This window comes from Aotus nancymaae, unplaced genomic scaffold (assembly GCF_030222135.1).
Source record: "Aotus nancymaae isolate 86718 unplaced genomic scaffold, 86718_ANA_hifiasm-v0.15.2.pri h1tg000033l, whole genome shotgun sequence".
Lineage (NCBI taxonomy): Eukaryota > Metazoa > Chordata > Mammalia > Primates > Aotidae > Aotus > Aotus nancymaae.
In genome coordinates this window covers 38,178,935-38,200,959 of record NW_026988447.1, presented here as the reverse complement: position 1 = coordinate 38,200,959, position 22,025 = coordinate 38,178,935, and the positions used below count along the sequence as shown (strand labels likewise).

The 22,025-nt window shown below is 40.7% G+C and overlaps 1 long non-coding RNA gene across 1 annotated transcript in view; it reads left to right on the top strand.

Annotated features, from left to right (window-relative positions):
- Positions 1–20,197, top strand: part of LOC105731340 (uncharacterized) — a 56,669-nt gene extending 36,472 nt beyond the window's left edge. Inside the window, exons 2-3 of the long non-coding RNA XR_001110693.2 lie at positions 7,624–7,695; positions 19,314–20,197. This is a non-coding gene — a long non-coding RNA (uncharacterized LOC105731340). The remainder of the gene's footprint in view (positions 1–7,623; positions 7,696–19,313) is intronic.
- The last annotated feature ends 1,828 nt before the right edge of the window (positions 20,198–22,025 follow it).

Below are 22,025 nucleotides of genomic sequence, written 5' to 3'. Positions count from 1 at the left end.
CTTGTCATGTAGCCACTGGCTACATTTTTGATGCCTTTTCTGACCCTCCAATTTTCACTTCTGTCACTACATTTTTCCATTTTTAATATCACGCTGCATGCTGATTTTTGACTTTTGAAACTGATGGCATTTTCACCCTGGAAAAGTGTCATAAAAATACATTAATATTCAGATGATTACTTATTTTGTAAATAGGGAATTTTTGCATGTATTAAAGCAGTGGCTTTCACTTCGCTTCATATAAGTCATGTTTCCTTGCAGTTGTTCATTTTCAAATCTGTGCCACGAGACTGTATGTACTGGGAAAGAGAAAATGAGAATAACCACAAACAAAAAAGAAAACTGATAGACTCTGAATCAGAGTTCACTTTCTTGACCTCTCTAGTGAGGTAATAGTCTTGAAAGGCAGGCTTTGTGGAAAGAGAAATTTCTTTTCATTGTTTTACTTTTTTCCAAATCTATTTTTTAAAACTTTTCTCTTTAGAAATAACTTTAGACTCACAGGAAAGTTGCAAAAATCAGAGTTCCTGCATACCCTTCAACAGCTTCCCCAGTGTTAACATTTTTACGTTACCACAGTAAGAGTATGAAAACCAGGAAATTAACACTGATATAAAACTGTCACCTTATCTATGAATCTTTTTCCAGTTTCACCAGATTTCCTATTAAAATGTTTTTCTTGTCCAGGATCCAGTCCAGGCTCCTGCATTGCATTTGGTTGTGTTGTCCCCTTAGTCTTGTCCAATTTGTGACCTATCTTGAGTCTTTTCTTTCTTTCTTTTTAATTTTATGGCCAACACACTTAAAGAGAACTAGTCAGTTATTTATAAATATCCCTTAATTTGGAATGGTGGTTTTTTTATTACATTGATGTTGTGCCATTTTGGCAAGAATGTCACTGAAGTGATGTGCCCATCTTAGCACAGCACATCAGTGGGCATATGATGTCGCTATGCCTAAGTACTGGTGATGTTAGCCTATATCACTCAGATTTCTGCCAGGCTTCTCAACTATGGAACCACTATTTTGCCCTTGACAATGACTGAATATCTTCTGGGGAGATATTTGAAGACTATACCAATATTCCATTTCTTGCCATACTTTTGCACACTAATTTGAGCAGCCATTGATTGTTTTTGCCTGCAACATTTATTACTGCGCTGTTTGCCTAATGGTTCTTTTCTATTTTCCCTACTGTGTTCTAAATTTATTCATTGGTAATCCATTGTAAGAAGTTGTCCCTTCTCCATCATTTACTTATTTATTTAATTAATTATTTATATTAGCATGAACTCATGGATCATCATTTGATACTATTATAACTTATTTTGTTGCTCAAATTTAACTAGCTCTGGTTTTGGGGCATCCTTCATGTTGCTTCTCTGCCTTTTGAACATGTCTCCAGATTTTTTTGGGCACATTCTCACTTGGCAACACAAGTTGTTCCTGGACTGTCTTTTTATTTCCCTTGCCCTAGCCCTGGAATCACTATTTCTCTGGGGATAATTCTGTAACCTTGATTTCTCTTATTCAGGAATGGTATTTACAGCCAAGGTCTGGTCACCAGATATGCTATTGCTGTAGGATGTTATTGAAATAGGAAATCTTCCCTGACCCCTTCACAGGATTGGTGAAGCGGGTAGCTTGTTTACTGAGCCCATAGCTCTTAATCCCTCATGGGAGGGGGAACACGGAGGTGAGTGGGTGCAGGGGCTAGCACAAGTGCTTCTGGGCACTGGCAGGAACAGAACTCCGTGTGGCCCTGTGGCAGTGTCTGCGGGGGGTACCAGTGACCTGTGGAGCCCCAGAAGGTGTGTTACAGTTGTACTCTTTTAGCTTTGCCATCTGCTGATGGCTTAAGTGTTTAACAGCTCAGTGTGACAGCCCTCTGTATCCTGAGCTTTTGTTCGGCAACCAGTGAGAATCAGGTCGCATGAACGAATTGAGGGTGGTAAATACAGGAGATTTTGTTGCTGCTGAAAGTGGCTCTCGGTCTGATGGAGAGTTGGAAAGGGGATGGAGTGGGAAGGTGGTCTTTCTCTGAAATTCAGTCATCTTGAGCCTAACTCTTTTCTGAGGTCCCACCATCAAGAATCAAGCTGCTTCTCTCATCAACATCAAGCTGCTGCTTTTCTTTCCTTCGCTGCTGCTCCACTGCTGTTGGAGCCTGGGGTTTTTATGGGTACATGATAGGGTATGGGGCAGGCCAGAGTGGTTTTGGAAAAGGTAGCATTCAAGAGGGAAAACAGGAATACATGTTCTCACTTTGGGCTGAAGGTCCAGGCTTGAGGCGGGGCTTCACCAGGGACCCCACCCTCTTCTACCCAGTGTTTCTCTGCCTCCTGTTCATATCGTTATTGTCTCTAGTCCTTCTCAGTCAACAGAAGTAGGATATATATACATCCATATTTATTTCTACATCTATCCATAAGTATACATATTAAAAACATACATTTATACCTCTGATTCCAACCCAACACCACTGGCTTCATTCTAGCCTTTGTCTTCTTATTTGTAACTTCTTTTGCTGATAGTGAGAAACTAGCTCATTATATTTACTTAAGTTTTGATCCTATTATATACACAGACTAGTTTTGGAATAATTAACCTACATTAACCTAGAATACCGAATTTGGGTACAATTGTTTTTGTCGTTAGCCTTACAGTATTCATGCAGAATACTCTTTTCCAAAGATATTTAGATTAGTTCTTTCTTCACCACTCTCTTCACTTTGATTATGTTAGTTATTTGTGATATGGTTAGGTTCATTTGTCACTGTTTGTCTTCCATTTGAGGTTCCCATCACACCCTGGTTGATTTTAAATAATTTTTGTGTTTGTGAACCATTACCATGGTTCTAAGAATCAGAACTGAAAAAAAGTATTCTCCAAGAAGCATTGCTTCCCATTCAGCCTTGTCCTGTTCTCTTATTCTTTCCACCCTCTTCTCACTTAACTCCTCTAGGTAACCAATCTCATTGACTTCTGGTTTATCTTCCCTGTGTTTCTTTTGCATTTGTGCAAATGAGCAGATATGTGTATATTTTCTTACACTCCTTTTATACACAAAGGTAGGCCCTATAGATACTCTTGTATTTTGCTTTTTTTTGTAAAAACATTAACAGTGTATATGGGAAATCACATTTTGCATATTCTTTTTACTGCTGCATAGTGCTCCATTGTATGAAGGTAGTTTCATTTATCCAACCACTGTCCTTTGTATAATAATTTTGGTTGCTTCCAATTTGTTTGCAATTACAAACAATGCCACATTGGATGTGTGTGTGTGTGTGTGAGTGTGCACGCATGGGTATGATTGGGGGTATATCTGCAGGGTAGATTCCTAGAAGTGAGATTGCAGGCCCAAAAGGTAAGTGCATATGTAGTTTTGTTAGGTATTGCCAAAATTCCCTCCAGAAAGCTTCTCTCAGTTTGCATTGTGTGAAAGTATCTATTTCCTTGTAGCCCCCTGACAGAATGTATACTCATGCTTTTTAATTTTTTCTGATATAAGAAACACAACATGGTATCACAATATTATTGTTTTGATGTTAGTTAATTATGAGTGAATTTGAATGTTTTGGCCTTTTAAAAAATTTTCTGTTCATGTATTTTACCATCTTCTATGGGGTTTTTGTCCTTTGTCTCATAACACTTTGATATATTTTCTCCCAGTTTGTCTGTTGTCTTTTGACTGTACTTATTCTTGATATGTAATTTTAAAAACGTTTGTGCAGTCAAATTTTTAATTATTTTTAAATTTTATTGCTTCTAGATTTTGAGTTATAGTTAGAAAGCCTTTCTCATGCCAAAATTGAAAAGGAATCCCCCCATACTTTTTTCTAGGACTTTTATGGGTTCCTTTCTCTTTTCTTCTATTTCAGTTTTTAATCCTCTTGGAGCACATTTTTGTTTATAGTGTAAGTTACAGATCTAATTTCATCTTTTTTTCCCCAGTGGATGTCCAATTGTTTGAGCACCATTTTTTTTAAAGTCCATCTTTGAGGCCAGGCACAGTGGCACCTGTAATCTCAGCATTTTGGGAGGCCAAGATTTAAGGATTGATTGAGTCCAGGAGTTCAAGACCAGCCTGGGCAACACGGTGAAACCCTATCTCTACTAAAAATACAAAAATTAGCTGGGTGTCATGGTGCCGGCCTGTAATACCAGCTATTCAGGAGATGGAGCTGTGAGAATCACTTGTACCTGGGAGGCAGAGGTTGCAGTGAGCTGATATTGTGCCAGTCCACTCCAGCCTGGGCGACAGAGTAAGATTCTGTCTCAAAATAAGATAAAATAAAAAGTCCATCTTTGTACCAGTCATTTGAGATCTACCTTTATCACATATTACATTTCCAGATGAACTTGTGTCTAATTCTAAGCTTTCTGTTCTATCCCACTGGTCTATTTGTCTATTGTTGTACTAGCACCACACTTTTAATTATAGAGAATTTGTAGTATGTTTTAATGACTGATATATGACTCATTCTCCAAATTGATTTTTCTTTTGAGTGTGTCCTGGCTATTGTTACATGTTTGTTTTTCCATATGAACTATAATATTAACTTGTCCAACTTCATTAAGAAGCTTGTTGGTATTTTCATTGAGATAGTCTTAAGTATATTAATTTAGGGAGAGCTGACATGTTTATAATATTGAGTTGCATTATTCAAGACCAGAAGATGTCTTTCCATTTGTTCCTGTCTACCTGTCTATTTTTGAGACTCTGTGTCTTTCAAAAATGCTTCTTGTCTATTCTTGACTCTTTACTCTTCCATACACATTAGAATTAACTTGTCAAGTTCTGTTAAAAATCTTGTTGATTGGAATTACATTAAATTTATAGATTAACTTGATGATAACTGAGATCTTTATGATTTTAAACTTTCTAATTCACAAATAAACATATATCTTCATTTATTTCACTTTTAGTCTTACAATATATTTTTATAATTTTTCTTCGTGAAGTCTTGTATATCTATCATTCTATCATTAGAGTATTCCTAGGTCCTTATTTGCATTTGTTTTTTGTTGTTGCTATTGTAAATGGAATCTGTTTTAAAATTATGTTTTCTTAGTTGTTTGTAGCTGATGTATAGGAATGCTATTTAAATATGCACGTTGATATTTTAATCTATCAGCCTTGCTGAACTCACATCATCTATGAATAATTACAGTCCTGTTTCTTTCTTCTCAATCCTTTACTCCTTTTATGCCTTGTCTTATTGTGCTATTTATTATCCTCTAGAACAAAATTAACTAGAAGTGATTAAATGGGTATTCTTCCTTTGTTCAGAACTTAAACAGGAGTATTTCTGAATTTCATCATGGAATATAATATTTGCTGTGCAGTTTTGGTTGATAACCTCTATCAGTTTAAGAAAATTCCCCTTTTTTTGTTAGCTATCAGTGTAATCATGAAAAGATTATTGAATTCTACAAAATATTTGTTCTGCATGTATTGAAATGTCTATATATTTTTCTCTTGATATAAAATTTTGATTTTAAAATAATAATATACTATAATTGTGTATTATTAATCATTTTAAATATATTAATAAATACATATTAATATAATTAAATACAGTGCTGGAATCCATTTACTAATATTTTATTTAAAGTTTTTTGTCTTTGCTTGGAAATGTGATTGGCCTTTCAGTTTTGTGTCTGTTTATTAGAATCAAGTTATGTCTGCCTCATGAAAGATATGTGTTTGTTTGTTTGTTTTTCCTTTCTATTCTCTGAAAGATTTTGGATTATCTATTCCTTGAGCATATGGTAGAACAATCCTAAAAAACTTCTGGGCTAGTGTTTTTTAAGGGGTAGATTTTAATTATTGATGTAGTTCATTTGGTTGTTCAACAGTTTATTCAGATTTTCTATTTCTTTTTTGAGTCAGTTTTGGTTGTACATTTGTTTTGAAGAAATTGCCTGTTTTACTTATTTTCTAATTAATTTGTAACATAGTTGTTCAAAGCATTATTTTGTGATTGTTAAATATCAACCACATTTTTCACTATGTCTTCTTTCATTCACAGCACCTTTTTTTTTTGTTTTTTTTTAATCAACTCCATCGCCCAGGCTGGAATGCAGTGGCACGATTTCTGCTACTGCAAACTCCACCTCCTGGGTTCAAGTGATTCTCCTGCCTCAGCCTCCTGAGTAGTTGTTCACAGAACCTTTTATTCTTACTCTTTCATTAATCTTGCTAAAAGTTTGTCAAATTTCAAAGAAACAACTTTAGGATTGTGATAGTTTTTGTCTTTAGTTCATTAATTTTCAATCATATCTTTATCATTTTCTTTCCTCTATTCAACTTGCCCTTAGCGGACAGTTTTTTTTTTCCTTCTAATTTCTTGGGTTATATGTTTTGCTCATTAATTTTCAACCCCTTTATGTCAAATGCATGTATTTAAGACAATACATTTTCCTTTAACTGAAACTATAGCTGCACCTCACACATTTTCACAAATAGAGTTTTAGTTATAACTCAGTACTAAATATTTTTTAATGTCTGTTATCATTTATTTCTTGTTTGATTAATAGTTTACCTAAAAGCATTTTCAAAACTTCTTGCCATAAATGTATTCAGTCTTTTTCTTTGGCTAATAGCTTGAAACTGGAAGTTGAATTCAAGATCTTGCCTAGAGAAAAAGCATGTTTTAAATACCCAAATTTATGGAGCTTTTTTTGCTTTTTAAAAGATCATTGATTTATAACTTTAGCATTATGGTTGAAGACTTGGTATATAGGATATCAATTCTTTGCTATATGTTGAGATGTGTTTTGTGGCCTAAAATGTGTTCAGTTTCTGCAAATGTACAATGTACACTTAAACAGAACATATATTCTTTTTTAGTTAGGTACAGAAATCTATATATGTCAATTTATATAAGTGGTTCCAATCCTTTTAATGCCACGGCATATATATAAATTCTAATATTTGTACAGCGCAGCAGCATAAGTTGGAGTTGATTTGAAAATGTCTTACAGGGCTTACTAAAATATTTATTATACCTTTTAAAATTTTATATAATTATAAGAAAAAATACAAAGTATTAGATAAGATGTTGTTAAATTTTTATAAGCCTAAATAAAACGTTTTCAGAATTTTACCTGAGAAATTTGAGTTTGCTTTCATGAACATAACTATTTTAGTCAGATTTCATGTTTGAAATGGCTATATGTAAATCTTCTTGATTAAGATGTTTTAATAATGACCCCTTTAAATTCTTGGTGTTGAAAACCCAATGAAAACATTTGCCCAAATAAATTACCAAAATATTTTTTAAACATTTTAAAAACAATTCAAACCATTGATATTATATTGAAAGTACCTAAAGCTCTTCCTTAATTTCACTAAAAAATGCGATTTGAAATTTCTTGTGGTAGGGCATGGTAGCTCTGCAACGTGTCCACTTGGCTAGTTGGACTGTGTCTCCCAGAAGCCCTTTCTCTATTTGTTTTCAGTAAGGATGGGCTTCAGGAGACATTTTCGCATGAGGTTTGGAAGGTAGAAGTGAAGCAGAAGCCATTCTGTTTTGTATGCTGGGAAGGTTGAAGTAGGTGCATTTTAAGGGTCACACATGTTGCTTTATCTGTTGGCTCATCTCATTTGCTTAGGGTAGCATCTGGGCCTGGAACTGCTGCACCTTCTCGTGAATCTTCCTTTGGCTTCTCCAGTTCCTAAGCCAGGTGTGTGTTTATGTGTTTAGCTCTGGGACAAAGGGCATTAGCATCTCCTGCAGGACATTCACTTCATCAAGACTAGAGGCAGCAAGAACTGACACTAGTTCCAGGCCATCCTTGTAGGTTACATCTTAACCTTAATCTCTCCTATTTGTATGTACCTTGCCTGATCTTGGGTTTCAAATCCAGCATTAGATGCAAAAATAATAGCTTAGGAGAAACTGTTTCACCATGGCCGGGCACCATGGCTCACACCTGTAACCTCAGCACTTCGAGAGGCCAAAGCAGGTGGATCACATGAGGTCAGGAGTTTGAGACCAGCCTGGATAACATGGCGAAACCCCATCTCTTTTTTTTTTTTTTTTTTTGGCTTATGGCCATGCTTGCCAGTTTTGATGGGGTTAAGAACCCCATCTCTACTAAAAATAAAAAAATTAGTTGGGCGTGGTGGCAGGTGCCTATAGTCCCAGCTACTTGGGAGGCTGAGGCAGGAGAATCGCTTGAACCTGGGAGGCAGAGGTTGCAGTGAGCTGAGATTGCATCATTGCGCTCCAGCCTGAGCAACAAGAATGAAACTCTATCTCAAAAGAAAAAAAAAAAAGAAAAAGAAACTGTTTCATCATCTCCCACAGTTGCAAAAGGTCAAATCCTTGCCTATCTATCTATCTGTCTATCAATCAATCACCTATCTATCTATCTTTATCATCTATTAATCATCTATCTATCTTTTTTTCTATCTAGCTGTATATTTGGATGTCTGGCTATCTTATCCCCTAGAAGTTCTCCTTCTGACTGAACCCTGACTTATACATAGGACAAATAAATTTCAAATCTAAATAAAATATTGCATACCAAGTATTTTGAAATTCTAGTGAAGTTTTACTGTGAAAATCAACTGTTAGAACAGTTATCTCTAGCTTGCAGGCCATTCAAGTGTATATTAGTCACAAACAGACAAAAACTTCAATGATGGATTAAAGAAAACTGCGAATTCTTTGATATTTCTCCCATTTAGAGGTGAGGTCTATTTTCCGTTTTCTTGAATCTAGTCTGCCCTGTGACTTCTTTGACCAATTGAATAGGGAAGAGTGCTATTTCCAGTCCTGTTCTTTAAAAGGACTTGGAAGCTTCTGCCTTGGCTTCTTGGTGTCTAAGTTGCTGTATAAGAATCTGACTACCTTGCCGGAGAGATCTTGTAGAGAAGACTTGACTTTACTTGCAGAGGTAGAGGAGCCCTGGTTAGTCCAGCCATCCAGCCACCCTGTCAAGGTAGTGTTCCTGGGTTTTAGGGTGTAGGGGAGAGCTTAGCTCCCCTGAGAGGACATTTTTCCAGGCTCTTGATCTCTCACTCACCCAAGAATGGGAGAGGGGACCATGCCAGGTGTGGTACACTCGTAAATACTGAACTCCAAAAAGTTTTTGCAGAAAGTGATTTATTTAGGCAGAGAAAGAAGAGAGAGAAAAAGCCTTCAACGAAGAGTGTGGAAGGGGACCCAAGTATGGAATCCAAAGGGATGTGGAAGAAGGGGACTTTTAACCTGGGAGGAATTCCCTCCCTCTCCAAGTCCCCTGGCCAATGAAAGGAATTCCTTTAAACTTCCACTGGAGTGACTGACTTTTGATTTTTTCCCATGCCTGTGAAAATTAAAGCAGAAACTGTTAAATATCTCAGATGGAGAGGCATGGGAGGGAGCATGGCACTGGGAAGTTCTTGCCCTTAAAACTACGACCCTTGTGGACCCAGAAAAAGAACACATTCCCTCATTCCCCCTCCTGAACAGGAAAGTTCAACTTCTGTTGGAACATGGGCATCGATCGCTCTTTAACTATTTCCTGCTGAAATGGGGTGTAGAAGGGGCCCTGCAGTTGAGGTTTTCTCCAGATGGGAGCCTTTTAGGGGTACAGATTGATCCTGAGGCCCATGATAGAGCTGATGAGCCAAGGACATTCGGGGTTTCAGCGGCAGGATTATTTGTGACCTTATGGTTCTAGAAGAAAAAAATGTGACAAGGTGGTTAGAGATGAGAGGCCCAGAGGCCAACAAATATAGAATGGTTTTAAACGAGCCTAGGAGAGAATAGAGCCAGGACAGTCAGTTGTTAAACAAGCTTCACAATGGTGTTTTTTGAAGGTCTTTAGCCCTGTGTTTGATTGACTCCTGTGTTCTTTAACTATGTTTAAAACAACACAACTGGTTTACAAAGTGGCAGCATTTTCCTAGAAAAAGACAGGTTCCCTTCCCACTATGAAAAGGATAATTGGAATTTGAGAGTTATTTTGGTCAGGCCAACTTCTCCTCCCACTGCCTGTAGGGGGCAGAGTTGGGGCATCCTGGTAGTCTGAGATGCCCTGGCCATTTCGGCCCTTCCTGGCTCCTGTTGGGGTACAGGGGCTGAGGAGCCCTGGTTGGCATTGGTGGAGGTAGTTGCCACAGGGAGTCCCACATATGGAGGCAGTCCTGGGGAGGGCTGAGTGGGGTATGGGGTACAGGCCTGACAGAGCTGGGGCTTATTCCTTAGGGAAAAGAAAAGTTGCAAATAGGGGACCGCAAACCATTTACCCTCACTTTTACAATACAGGTCTAATTGTAGAATAGTGTCATAATCTATACTTCTCTTTGGAGGCCAGGTTTTTCCGTTCGGCAGGGGGCAATTTGGCCACGCTGTTTGGCAGAGGAAAATGAGCACTACTTCTTCAAAGATTGTGTGTTCAATTGGTCCCAGTTCTCCAGGATACATTTTAATGGGGACTTGATCTTGGGAAGATTGGCACCCATCTGAAATCAAACACAAGGAATGCCAGTATCCCTGGTTATTTAATTATAGCCGCTCGACCTGAGGCGTTCCTCAGGTAGGGGACTGGAAACTGGAGCATCCTCCAGTCAGTACCTCAAAGTTTCCATGTGCCCAAGATGTGTGATTGTTTTTTTGGGGGGGCCTCCCATGTACTGGATTCCAGTGACCACTATAGAGGCATGTAGGGCTGCTGGGTTGAGTGGTTCATACCAATGAGGCCAGTGAGGCTTAGGAGATGGGTACCAATATTCCCCAGCAAAAGTCCAATTTACACAGGCCACATTATAAAACTGGCCTAGAAGGGTAAACTTTTAGGGAGAGGCCATTAGAGCACACAGTTTAAAGAAAGCAGGCCACATGGCTGAGGACAGAACACCACCCTCAGGACCCTGGCCTCCTCCCTCAACCCATTTTCCATAGTAGGAAAATGCCCTTGGGATTGTGAGGCCTGCCATTAACTATCTGGGCCCTGGAACCGGTTTAACTATGATCTTCTAGATGGAAAAGTTTCGTCGTAGAGAGAGAGCCAATCCTAAGCAAGACAAATTATACAGAAAACTCAAAGTCCCATAGCCTTCAACTTCTGAATTTCCCCAATTCAAGCCTGACTCCACTAAGGATTTGGGCCAGTAACCTTGCAGCTGCCAGCCCTACACCTTAACCCCTTCACCATTTGGCCACTTCTGCTAAAGCAAGGCAGAAAGCTTTCTTAAGCCTTATCTGAATGAGACTGCTGTACCCTGGGCAGTGTGGCTGCTTGAAAGCCAGGCGGCAGCCATTTTCTTCCTTCAGCTGGTGCGCCAAGAGGAAAAAACTGCTTGCTGCTGTGATTTTAAAAGCCGGGTGTGGGTCACACAAGCTGCCAGACTGGCTGTGAGTTCCGGGAATGGTGCCCTGCCCCCACAGCTTTCGGTCCACCATGTTGACCCTGCCAGAACCATGTACACGCTTGGGCCACTCCCCAAGTCTCTGCCTCTCCAGCCACCTCCCACACAAGGACCCAGTGCTGGCAGGCGAACGCCCCAGGGGAGCCTTTTTACACTGCTGTGTGCTGGAGGGGAAGGCTTGCCCTGCCCCTTGAGGCGTCCTGTTCTGCCATGATGCTGGGACCATGTGCGCACCCTAGGCCCCTGTCTCCAACTAGGGAATGCCAGAGAGTCTTGCTGGGCTGTCCTACAGGCCACAGTGCTGCATGTTTGGGCTATACCTCACCCTCTCCCTGCTGTTTTTCTCCAGCCTGCAGTGCCAGCAACAGCGGCCACGGGCACATGCCTGGGCCCACCCCCAGGGCTGAGCCATGGTTTCCCAGGTTGGCAAGAAACGAAAGGCCCCAGGGGAGTGCTCACCTGCTCAGCCCCACAGGCTCCATCGGGTTTTTGGCCCAGAGATAACAGCTGGAGGATAGAGAAGGAGCAGAAAGGAGAAGACTGCACCTTTAATTCTGGCTGGCCCTTGCCTCTTAAACATGGGCTGGGCCATGCCCCCGCAGGTGGGCGCTGCTCTGATGTTCTTAAAAAGACAGACAGAATGGGGCTGGTTTTACTTACAATTTGAAGTCTTCTCCTGGCTGTACCCCACTCCTGGCTGGCTCACCACTAATGTTCCTGGGTTTTGCGGTGCAGGGGAGCAGAGGATGTTTTTTCCAGGCTCTTGGTCTCTCACTCACCCAATAATGGGAGAGGGGACCACACTGGGTGTGGTATGCTTGTAAAGTAAATACCAGACCCCAAAAAGTTTTTGCAGAAAGTGATTTATTTAGGCAGAGAAAGAGAAAAAGGAGAGAGAAAAAAATGAGAGAAAAAGCCTTCCACGAAAAGTGTGGAAGGGGACCTGAGTATGGAATCCAAAGGGATGTGGAAGAAGGGGACTTTTAACCTGGGAGGAATTCCCTCCCTCTCCAAGTCCCCAGGCCAATAAAAGGAATTCCTTTAAACTTCCACTGGACTGATTGACTTTTAATTTTTTTCCCACGCCCATGAAAATTAAAGCGGAAACCGTTAAATCTCCCAGATGAAGAGGCATGGGAGGGGGGCATGGCGCTGGAAAGTTCTTGCCCTTAAAACTATGCCCCCTTGTGGACCCAGAAAGAAAATACATTTCCTCAATAGCAGTTATGTGAGAAAAGCTGTCTCGATTCCTCCAGCCCAGCCCAGCCACCAGCTGAATAATACCAAGTATATGTACCTCAAATAGAGCAAAAGAGCTGCTCAGTCAAGTCCTGCCCAATGTCCTGACTCAGAAGATAGAGATAATGAAATGATTGTTGTTTTAAGCCACTGTGTTTTGAGGTAGCTTATTACACAGCAATGGATAACAGAACAGTATTTAATATACATATGAAGACAGGTATTTGGGACAACTGCCTGGATTAGCACTTACCAGGAGTCCCCTTTCCCTGTCTCTCCACCCCATGCTGCAGTTTGGGTTGCATTTCTTGCTCCTCAGTCACCTGGAGCACCCATTCCCCTGGAGCTCCTTGAGCCCTTTGGACTCGGAGAGCAGGGGTTTGCCCTGCAGTGCCTGCTGAAGTAGATCTCCAGGTAGTAGAGCACCTTGGCCATGCACAGTGCATCTGGCAGAGCAGTGAGGGCTTCATTTTGCTCATTGCATTCAGCATCTCCAGGAACTCTGGGGCTCCCTGTCAAACCTTGCTCTGCTCCATCCTCCCCGCAAGGAACCTTGGATAAGGCTTCTAACAGCCTGGAGGCTCCGGGCAGCCAGGCCCTGCCAGACTGCCCTGAGGGCCAAGGGGATTAATATCTCACAGCACATCTGTAACTGATTCTTGGCATTCCAGGGAGTCTGGCACAACCGTGAGCAGCTCTGAATTAAATCAAGCTTCTTAATTTGTGCGGCTCAAATTTTTAAAAGTCTTACTAATTTTTTATTTGCTTGATTACCCCCTTTCTATCTTACGTCTTTTATTATCTATTTAATTGTGTCCTTTTTTTGAAACCCTAACTTGGTAATGATTGTTGTGCTAATCAGCTGCCTTTGCTTTCAGATACATTTCCTGCCTTTCTCTCATTCTATTCTGTATTACAGCCAACCACATTTCCAGGCTGCCTTGTCCTCTGCTGTCTGGGTGAGGTTAGTCAGTGAAAGACGTTGGTGGAAGTTTGGATGCTTCTTCTTCTAGCATCTCTGGTGGTGGCTGTGTCTCCTCCATGACTCCAGCTCCCACTGGGGGTCACTTACTTCATAGTTTTAGTGCTTGCCCAGTGGCCTGGCTTCTGGGCCTTGTTTCTGCAGCCCAGGAAGAGTAGCAGCAGCCTGCTGATTTTAGTGTCTAGGTTGTCACTCTTTTCCATGTTTGACTTCTCTGCGCTTCCATGACCCACGTAAGTCATTAAATTCCCTCTGTCAAAAAGACTTAGGTTCCTGTTTCATGACTGGATGCTGACTGATAATATTATTATCATTGTAACTAATATCATTGTTATTGTTTTTATTATTTTATACTGTCAATGCCTGCTCAAATCTACCCATGTGTTTTCAAATTAGTGTGATCACCTTGCATTTTGCATTCCACTTCTTTACTTTTGGTTAATGTTTTCTTCATTTTTCAATATATCCTTAATATTTATTTCTATAAGGATCTGTGTTTTAGATAACTTACAGATTCAAAATTTTAAAATATGGCTTTTCGTCATTTATTTAAGATCTTTATGCAAGAAGAAATGAGAAGATGAACAGTTAGAGGCCAGGACTACCTACCACAACTCAGGTCGACATTAATTTTATGACTTAATTAATTCTATAAATTCTCTTTTCTATATGAATACAAGGTTCCTCCCTCCCTGTACTCACACATCTACCTCTTCTAGGAGTTGCTTTGGGATCCACAAAGAAGTTGGGGTGGTCCAGTACTCATAAGCCAACAAACTTTAAAGGAGAGTCGAATACACATTTTCAAAACAAGAGGACTGAAATGAGTTGAAATAGACATAACAAAAAGAGATTCAAGTGTCCATTTTAAAAGGAGGAGATTCCTTGAAGAAGTAGGGAAATATGAGGTTGAAAGACTCTGAAGAGGTTATGACAGTTGTTAAAGGGAGTAGAATATTGAAACATTTTTCTCTGTTCCATCTTAATTTTTAAAAATGATCGCATAGAGTTTGGCCAATTATGGAGGGGCTGATTGCATCATTATCAATGAGCAGTAAACTTTCTTGGTCTTTTATTTGGAAAATGTATTTATTTTACTTTCAGTTTTGAATGAGACTTAGCTGGTGAAATGGACTAAATTGTATTCCTCCAGAATTTGTATGTTGAAGCTCTAATGCCCAATGTGACTGTATTTGGAGACAGGGCCTTTAAAGAGGTAATTAAGGTTAAATAAGGTCATAAGGATGAGGCTTAACCCAATACCACTGTTCTTATAAGAAGAGACACCCGGGATACATTTGCATACAGAAGAGGTCACAGGAAGACACTGCAAGGAGAACCAGAAGGCTCTGCAAGCCAAGGAGAAACCAAACCTACTGACACTTTGATCTTTGACTTCTGGGCTCCATAACTGTGAAAAATAAGCTTCTGTTGTTTAAGCCACCTAGTTTGAGGTATTTTGTTATGGCAGCCCTAGAAAACTAAATACAGCTGGGTATAAAATTCTAGGTTGATGATTTTTGCTTTTATAGTATTTCGAGAGGTGTGTCTTTGAAGCTCTGCAGTTGCATTACATTGTGTCTTGCTTTGGATTTGTTTCATTCAAGCTTTATTTATCCTTCCTGGAATTCATTATGATTTTTGAACTTCAAGATTCAAATGTTTTCATCATTGATGAAAACATTTCAACCATTTTCTCTTCAAGTATTGCCCCGTTTTATTTTCCTCTATTTCATGTTCTTGTAATTAAATCCATTGGTTCCACTCATTCCATCTCCATCTCCCTTAATCTTCCATATTTTCCAGATCTTTATATCTCTGTGCCTTTTGAGTAATGTCCTAAAATCTGTTTTCCAGTTTATAAATTCTCTTGCTTTATCAAATCTGCTATTTAACCTACTTATTTAAGTTTTCAATTTCCTTTACATTTACCTATGTGAATAAGTGGGTTTTTACCCAGACCACCCTTTCATGTAGAATATGGGATTTGAAGGCTCCTAGTTTCTATGCAAAGTTCTCAGTTCCAATTTCCTGCCCACTTGGGCCCAATGTTTATCTCATGTTTCCACATAAGCATGAAATCCCAAGCCCTTGGGTGAACAGAATTAATAATCACTGGCTAGGCACAGTGGATCACACCTGTAATCCCAGCACTTTGGGAGGCTGAGGTGGGTGGATCAGGAGGGCAGGAGTTTGAGACCAGACTAGTCAATATGGTGAAGCCCCGTCTCTACTAAAAGTACAAAAAAAAAAAAAAAAAAATTTAGCCGAGCATGGTGGCATGTGCCTGTAGTCCCAGCTACTTGGGGGGCTGAGGCAAGATAATTGCTTAAACCTGGGAGGCGGAGGTTGCAGTGAGCCGAGATCACGCCATTGCACTCCAGCCTGGGTGACAGAGTGAGACTCCATCTCAAAAAATAATAGTAGATAATAGTCACCCCCTTCCACCTCCATAGCACAGCTACATCATGAGCTGACACCTTGAAACTCTGTTCTGTTTTCAATTCTCTCTTGGTTTCTGATGCCTGGGTATTTTTCTCTCTTGAGGGCTTAAGCATGAATATAAAACATTTTAAATGTTATATTTTATTCAGTATTTCTAGCTTTTTAGTGGTGAGATTTATGTTACTCTCCCATTTTATTCAAACAGAAAGTCTTGAATAATATTTAAATAGTGAGAAAAAAAGCCTCATTATTAGTGTTAGAAAAAGAGAGACAATCTGTGTTGTTCTGGAACCAAGACAAAGTTCTAGAAAATTCTCTCTTGATGCTTAAGCAGCATAGAAATACCAGGTAAGTTGGCTATGTTCACATTTAGGAGTATGATGGCCAGTGGATCTAAAACCTATCCTATATCTACATCTTGGTGGCCACATTAACCTGACATCAGACAGCAAGAGCAATTATTGAGTTCACTGGAGATCCTTGTGAAATATGAGTAAAGTTGAAGTCAGAGCAAGTATTAGAACTTTGAGTTCTAGTCATGGCTCTAGACGGATTCAAAAGGCCAAGGCCCAATCAATTTACTCATTAACTTATAATCTTAATTAATTAGATTTTATTAATACAACAATCAAATAATTGTCCAGCACCTACTAAGCCAAATCCTAGAGATATGGAAAAGCAGATAAAAGTTGCTGCTCTCAAAGAACACAGTTCAGTAATAAGAGACTGACTTGGAATCATCTATCATATAAATTTTGATGGATTATTATTGAGGTCCAAAGGATGGAGTGGTCAGTTGAATCTTCCTGAGCGAACTATAATCAGAAAGTTCCAGGAGTAGTAAATGAGAGTATTAGAGGCCTAAGATCTTGCAATCAGATTTATAGAAGGATATTTAAGGTGTGCAGGCTCCTCCATGACTAGCCCCAATGCCTTGGGTGAAATGGATACAAAGGTACAGACTTCTTGCATCCTTTCCAGGACATCAGGAGGCTTAGAGCAATATCTGCAAAATGTTGGAGATTGCTGAAATGCAGCCTACAGCATCCACGGGGTCTTGCCCTTCTTCAACCATTCAGTAAATAGCACTCAGTGGAGATTCTGGCTGAGGATACTTGTTTTCAAAACAACAGCCCTGAGCCAACCTTCTTAAGTAGTTCCATATGTTTTCATGGAGAGTTTATGGATTGTGGCCTTCGGAATTCTTTTGTTTATCACTGGGAATTCAAGTCCTGAAAGCTGCTAACTAACCATGAGGTCTGCTGGTTATACAAGCTGTTGGACCTCTTAAGGACTTTGACATAAGGACCACTTTCTGTGAAATAAGAATTAGTGGTTTAAAAAGAGTGCACTTAACAGTATCATGTAAGTATCAGTTTCTGCATGTCATTACTAGCCAGGCTTTTTTTTTTTTTAATCTGGACTATGCTGCCTTGTATGTACACTTAAATGAGGCCCTTAAGGGGAAATCTGAGCAATGTCTTCAAACAGAGACTTATAATCAGAAGGATCTTTTTTTAAAAAAATGAACCACTATCTTCAGCAGACCTAAAACCAAGACGGAAAGGTAGATACTTCCCCACCTGGGCCCCAAAGCAGGGCCCTTCAAAACACTGAAGGTCCAGCATTCCCCTGGGCCTTCTCTGTCCTCCCCACCCCCATCAATACCCAGCTTGCAGTGATATTCTTTTACCCTTTACTAATCTAATGCCAAACACATGTAGAATCTATCCTGTTTCCAGGAAAGAGGTTTCCATGAATTGCCTCATCAGCCTTACTAATAGCTACAATTTATGGAGCACTTTGTGCCTGCCCAGCACTCGGTTCCTTTTATACTTGATCTCTTTTCATCCTTTCTTCACAGTAGCCCCATGAGATGGGTGCTATAATTATTTCTCGTCTTACAGATAAGGAAACCAAAGCTCAGAGAGTCTGAGCAATTTGCTTAAAGTTACTTAACAGCTGTATTAACCTACTGCTTATAATTCAACTACCTGTGTCTGAGGCTATGTGAATTCAGGTCTCCTGACTCAAGGCTCTTAGCCAACGTGCTAGCCTCCCTCCCACTCTCATGGGAAAGATCTACATGTTTCTTACGAGATCTCGCTTGATCTCTAAGGCTCTTTTCCAGCTTGAAAGTACAGTGGTTCTTCTCCAGCGTCAGTTGTGTTGCTGTTCATGCTGTTTTCATGTAAAACAATGTAAGAAAGAGGCTGATAATCTCCCGCCATGAAACAGTTCTTCACACATTTAAAATCATCTATGGCTGATCATAGATGCTTCTCCGGAGAGTAAATGGTCATGGCTGGTGCAGAAGGGTAACACTCTGGAAAGGCGGATGTGAGACCTGGCAGCTCTGCCTGGGTACACATAACTTAGGGCTGACAAGTGAGTCAGCAGAAGTGAGTAGACAGTACTGTGTTGAGTTTTGACATGATGAGTCAGCCTTGCTATCTGGCCAGCTTCAGTGCAGCCCCCCTGAAGTTTTAACAGCATATTAATTGCCCTTTCACTTCCTGTTCCACACAGCTGGGTGGGATTGCTACCAGCCACACTGTTGAGAAGTTACACATTTTAACTCAGCCTAGAAAGGTTTCCTGTGGTGGGTGAAATGACAACATGCGCAAAGGTCAAACTGCAGATGTGGGAATCTGACCTTTTCTCCTCTTGGGGAAAACATTGCCTCATTATAATCTCAAAAGATTTTTGGTAAGAGTTTAAGGCTAGAGTCTACTGAAAGACCCAAACTCCTCTAACATAGAGGATGCCAGCCTGTTGCATGTAAATTTATTCAAGGCTTTGAGACCACCTACAAAATTCCTGAGCCAAGGGACCAGAGGAAGGAGGCAAATGTTTAGGCATATCTGAAGGAGGGAGCTAGACCTAGAAGTTGCTGCTTGCTCCTAGAAGTTGGAAGGCATTTCGAGATGAGGAATGAGTTGTTTCTGGATTGATGCCTTCACTGGCTAGAAATGCCGGCGGGCGGTGGGAAGAGTACATGGCAGGGTGATGAGGTGTTTCCCATTCATTCATTTATTTAGTCATCTGTTTATTCATTTTACAAAAATTCTTATCAGATTTGCAAAATTCACTCACAGTACACTCAGAGATGATGAGAAAATGTAACTTTTTTTTTTTTATATTAGCTGGTGGAATAGTTCCTTCAGATTTCCACCACTGGACCCCAGAGTGGGAATTAAATTTTAGCCCAATCTGGTAAACTTAGTTCCAAGGTAATTATCTAGGTTGAGCTAAAAGTTTCCTTTCATCTTTCAGGTTTCCTCTCCACGCCTCTGCCCCTATGCAAGTTGACCTCTGAGTATGCAGCTGGTAAGAGATGGAAACCCTTGTTCGTAAGCTTTGTGGTGCTGTTGGCAGGATGAAGGGATTCTGGATCCTCACAGGTCACTGCGGCAGAGCAGCTGGTGTTGTCTGCTCCCTAGACAGGAACCCACTGAAGAATTTAACATTCTGTGATATGCTGGCCATCATCCCGCCATCAATCCAGGCCATCGGGTCCTTGCCCATGGTGGGAAGGTGGAGGAGGAAGCTGGCTTTGTTCTGACCTCGGGCTTTTGCTGTTCCACCAGTACTTTCTGTGGGGGAAATGGGGAAAGAAATGGCTGCTCAGATGAGAAGATGTGTCAGTAAACTTCTGCTACAGCGATGCTGCGAAACAAACCACCAGTGACCTTCAGTGGCACACAGCAATAAACGTTTATTTAGCTCAGGGATTTACAATTTTTTTTTTTCTAATGGCCAAATAGTAAATATTTTAAGTATTTCAGGCCATACAGTCTCTGAACTCTGGCCTTGTAGCACAAAAGAAGCCTTAGATGCTATGCAAATGGAGGAGCATGACTGTGTTCCAATAAAACTTTATTTATGGACACTAAAATGGAATTTTTATATGTTAAGAAATATTATTCTTTTGATTTTTTTCAACCACGAAGTCGAATGGTCTGTGAGTTTTTTTCATAAGTCATACAAAAACAGATGGCGGGCCAGACTTGGCCTGTGGCCATAGTTGGCTGAATCTTGATTGAGCTCATGAATCGGCTGCTCTGGGTTAGGCTCGGCTGCTCTGTGCTGCACTCATCTGCAGTCGGCTGTGAGTTGGCTAGGCAGCTCTGCTGATGGTGCCAGGGCTCATTCGCATGTATGGGGATTGTTTGCCATTGGCTGATCCACAGTAACCTTGGCTGGGATGGCTGTGGCACGTTGGCTCTGCCGAGTGAGTAGCCAGCAGGTCAGCCTGAGCACGCCCTCTTAGCAGTGGTGGAGACACACGAGTCTAAGTGGAAATGTGCAAGCACTTCAGAAACCTCTGCTTGAAGTATGTTCGCCAACATCCCATGAGACAAAATGAGTCACCAGGCTAAAGCCACAGTCAGGTGATTTGGGGCAGATTGCCCCTCCCAGAGTGAGAGGCACTGCTAAGGTACATGGCAAAAGTGATGGATGTGCTGGAGCCATTAAGACACTCAACCTACCAAAGGACCTCAACTGGGGATAATTTTTGTTTGTTTGTTTGAGATGGGGTCTATCTGTCACCCAGGCTGGAGTGCAGTGGTATGAACATGACTCACTGCAGCCTCAACCTCCCAGGCTTGAATGATCCTCCTGCCTCAGCCTCCCAAAGTGCTGGGATTACCAATATGAGCCACCATACCCAGTCAGTTGTTTTATATTTCACTTTTTATTTTCTTAGAGATGGGTCTTTACTCTGTCACCTGGACAGGAGTGCAGTGGCACCATTTTAGCTCACTGCAGCCTCAAAATTCAGGACTCAAGCAATCCTCCTGCCTCAGCCTCCTCAGCAGCTGGGACTACAGGCATGCACTCCCACACCCAGCTCAGTTTTTAAATGTTTTGTAGAGTCAGGGGTCTCACTGTTTGCCAAGGCTGGTCTCGAAATTTTGGCTTCAAGCGATTCTCCCACCTCAACCTCCCACAGTGCTAGGATTACAGATGTTAGCCACTTGCCCAGCTGAGAATTTAAAAAATATTCTACTTGTGATCCTTTCTTTTGGTGTGATGCTAGACCAGCCGGGGTATGACTGTGAAACATGTAAGTGAGGGACACAGACGTGGTGAAACAAATAAGTGTGATCAGAGAAGGGAGAGTGTGTGTGCAAAGGCACAGAGGCAAGAAAGAGCTTCTCTTTGGTAAGACAGTGCTAGGTGGAGTTAGCATATAGTTGGAGAGGAGAGTGGGGAAGAGCGGGCCAACTTCAAAGTGGATCTAATAAAACTTGGTAATGTTTTGTATGCAGTGGGCTAGGTTGTGTCCAAAGAAGCAGCCATTTGAGAGTGAGCAAAAATGAGGATCCTGGTTTAACCTTTTTGGCGGTAGTGTGGCCCTGTGGCAAGGATGTGCAAAGCACTGGTCTGCCCACCTCCTTTTCCTATTCGGTGAAGGAAAGGGTAAGGAAGAGCACTCAGAATGCACAGATGGATTCTCAATTCAGAGTGAAACAGGATTTTAGATACAGTTTCCTGTCATAGTGGTTTTAGAGCAAAGAATCAGGGACTCTCCTATTTGCTGGTATAAAATGACAGCAGCCATATACTTCCTATGCCCTTGAATCAAGATCAGACAATTCCAGGAAAGAGCTAAGCTTTAACCTTTGACCTCTAGGGGTAAAGTCTTTCTTTCCTTTCTCCCTCCCTCTCTTCCTCTCCACCCCCTCTTTTGTTTATGTTTTGAGCTGAGTAAGAGTGGAAATTGAGGCCTGATATATTACAGACTCCAACTAGAGTCCTTGGCATCATGGAAAATTCCTTGACTTGTTTTGCAAAGGTTGGCTGCACCCTGAGATTCCACTGTTACAAAGTGGAGTCATGTATATGACATAGGTTTTGCGTTAGGACTCGGGGATTTTGCTTATGAAACAAAATGTGCAATCTGCTTAGTTTCCCGGTGGCAAAGCAGAAAACTAGATCTATTTGTTATAGAACTTTACGCTTCAGTTTTTCCTTCATAAT